This window comes from Theobroma cacao, chromosome 9, assembly GCF_053813885.1.
Source record: "Theobroma cacao isolate CCN51 chromosome 9, ASM5381388v1, whole genome shotgun sequence".
NCBI lineage: Eukaryota > Viridiplantae > Streptophyta > Magnoliopsida > Malvales > Malvaceae > Theobroma > Theobroma cacao.
This window is the reverse complement of record NC_142647.1, coordinates 20,252,856-20,255,730: the sequence shown is the minus strand read 5'-3', so window position 1 is coordinate 20,255,730 and position 2,875 is coordinate 20,252,856. Positions and strand designations below refer to the sequence as shown.

Sequence of the window (2,875 nt, the reverse complement as noted above, 5' to 3'; positions counted from 1 at the left end):
ACTTATCTAGATATGTACAATGAATCTAAGCAAAAGACATAATGCTCAAATTGTAGAAATCTCATCCTAACAATGAAACTTAGCATAAATATTTACATAACACTCAAACAATATTCACATGCTTCAAAGAATCAAGATAGAATATAATTAAGTTCTCATCATTGGATAGGTAAATTAAAAGAAAGCTGTGCAAAAAATCTAGCTCAAGTTCTTAAAACATGCAAAGACTTAAAAAAATTTATGAAAACAAACCAACCTAAAATATAACAAAAACTAATAAAATAAAACCTTCCCCTAAACTTAAATTGCGCATTATCCTTAATGTGAAAAGCTAAAAGAAGGATAAGGAAAATAAACTCCCCTATCAATGGTGGCAGTGCATTGAAAGTTTTAATTTTCTTTCTCCTTATTTTCATGTTTTCGAAACCTGTATACTCAACAAAAAAAGCTAAAGAGAGGTTATAACTACTTATTTAAATAGAAAAACAAAAACTAATAAAATAATAACTAAATCTAAAAGGATATAGCTTTGGTTGCCTCCCAAGAAGCACTTCTTTATAGTTATTAGCTTGACTATAATACCCCATTTTTCATTTCTTCATCACCGTAATAATGCTTAAGGCTTTGTTTTCTTACCTCGAATGCTTTAGTAGGCATACTAAAAATCTCAAAAATGTCATAAGACAAAACTTTTACCACTTTAAAGGTTTTCCACCAATATGGTTGAAGTTGCTATGGTAAAAGATGGGGGTGTGAACTAGAGAATATTACTTGCTATCCAACCTCAAAATCAAGATCACTAGAAGGTGGTGGATTATGCTTATCATAACACTACTTAGTTTTGAGATGTGGTGGCAGTGGCGGCTCTAACTCAAGAGTTGGTGCTTACTTACTTTTAGGTGGTGGAGTTAGATTACCTTTGCCTTCATCAGCTAAGTCCACTTTATAGCAATGATTTATGGGTGAAGGATACTTAGTTGCATTAAAAATAGTAAATTCAACTACCTCTTTTCCAACTCTGAATGTTATTTTTCCTTCCTTTACATCAATGATTGTGCCTGCGATAGCCAATAAAGGACATCCCAAAATTAAAAGAATTTCCACTTTCTCTTCCATCTCAAGTACAATTAAGTCCACTAGAATGTAAAGATGTCCAACTTTAACCAACACATCCTCTATTACACCAATCAGGTACCTGATGATTCTGTAAGCTAACTACAAAGAAGCTGTAGTAGGTTGTATCTCATTAAGTCTAAGTTTCCTAGTAATTGGCAAAGCCACAATTGAAACATTAGCACCCAAATCACACAAAGTTTTAGAAAATTTAAAATTGTCAATATTACAAAAGATAGAAAAACTCCTTGAATCTTTAAGCCTTGATGGAAGCTTATTTTGGACTATAACACTACACTCCTCAATAAGTGCAATCGTTTCAAAATCTTCCAGTTTCCTCTTCTTGGGTATGATGTCCCTCAGAAACTTTATGTAACTTAGCATTTGCTTCAAAACTTTGACAAAAAGGTTATTGATGTGAAGCTTCTTAAATATTTCAAGAAACTTTTGGAACTGCTTGTCAAGTTTCTATTTTTGAAGGTGTTGGGGAAAAAGTGGTGGTGATGGGCTTGCTTTTGTATTCTTCTCTTGAAATTGCTTGTTAGTGTTCGCAATCTTTGTTTCATTCCTAACTAACTCTTTCTACTACTCAACTTGCTTGGAATTGCTTTCAACCTCTTTTCCACTCCTCAGGGTAATGGTCATGACTTGTTCTTTACCTTCCTTCTTCGGATTTGCCTTTGTATCAGTAGGTAATGTTCCTTAAGCTTTATTGTTTAATGCGTTGGCAAGTTGACCAACTTGAGTCTTAAGGTTTCGAATTGATGCCGCTTAGCTTTAAATGATAGTTGCTTGATTTTCAGGGATGGCATCATTCTTTGTCATGAACTGCATTAGCAACTCCTTTATAAATGGTTTTTTTTTTCTAAGATAGGTGTTCTTACTTGCTGTTGGAACCCAAGAGGTATGTTTGGCCTTTAAGTTGAAGATCACCTGATTGTTACCCCATGGGAAGTTAAGATGGTTCCTCTACCTTGGGTTGTAGGTGTTGGAATAAGGATTGTTCTAATGTCTATTCTCCATAAACTTTCACTATTTCTGTACTGTTCGGACACTAATTGCTTGCATGCTCATCTCCATAATAGTCATAAACTACAAAAGGAATTTGAATGGAGTTAGCGCCAAAAGATTCAATTTTCTTAGTTAAAACTGCTATTTGTGCTAATAATGTCGTGAAGGATCCATGTCATGAGCTCTAGCTACTATCCTATGCATTGATCGCTTTATTGGCCACTGGTAGTTGTTTAGAGCCATATTCTCCAATAAATTGTATGCCTCATCGATTGACTTAGCCATTAAAGCTCTTTTCGTAGCGGCATCAATGGTGGTTCAAACGTGACCACTCAATCCATTGTAAAATGTTCACACTTGTAGCCACTTTGGAAGACTATGATAAGGACAATGCCTAAGAAAATCATTGTATCTTTTCCAAGCCTCATATAATGATTTAGAATTTAGTTGCATGAATGATGTGATATCATTCCTCATTTTCATTATCTTGGTCAAAGGAAAGAACTTAGCAAGGAACTTTTAAGCAAGATCCTTCCATGTTGTTATGGATCAATAAGGAGTGCTTTCAACCATACTTTAGCTTTGTCCCTTGATGAAAAAGGGAAAAGCCTCAAACGAATTGCATCATTTGTGACACCATTGTGTTTAAAGGTACTATATATCTCCAAGAAGTTTAAACTACGGGCATTTGGATCATCATTTAGAAGGACCCAAATTGGATTGAAGTTTGAATCATGGTGATGATTGTTGG

The 2,875-nt window shown here is 34.4% G+C and overlaps 1 non-coding gene across 1 annotated transcript; it reads left to right on the top strand.

Moving 5' to 3' along the window:
• Nucleotides 1-2,497: 2,497 nt before the first annotated feature.
• On the top strand, nt 2,498-2,604 carry LOC148760829 (small nucleolar RNA R71). The gene has a single exon (XR_016028681.1). It is a non-coding gene; the product is annotated as a small nucleolar RNA R71 (small nucleolar RNA).
• Nucleotides 2,605-2,875: the final 271 nt, after the last annotated feature.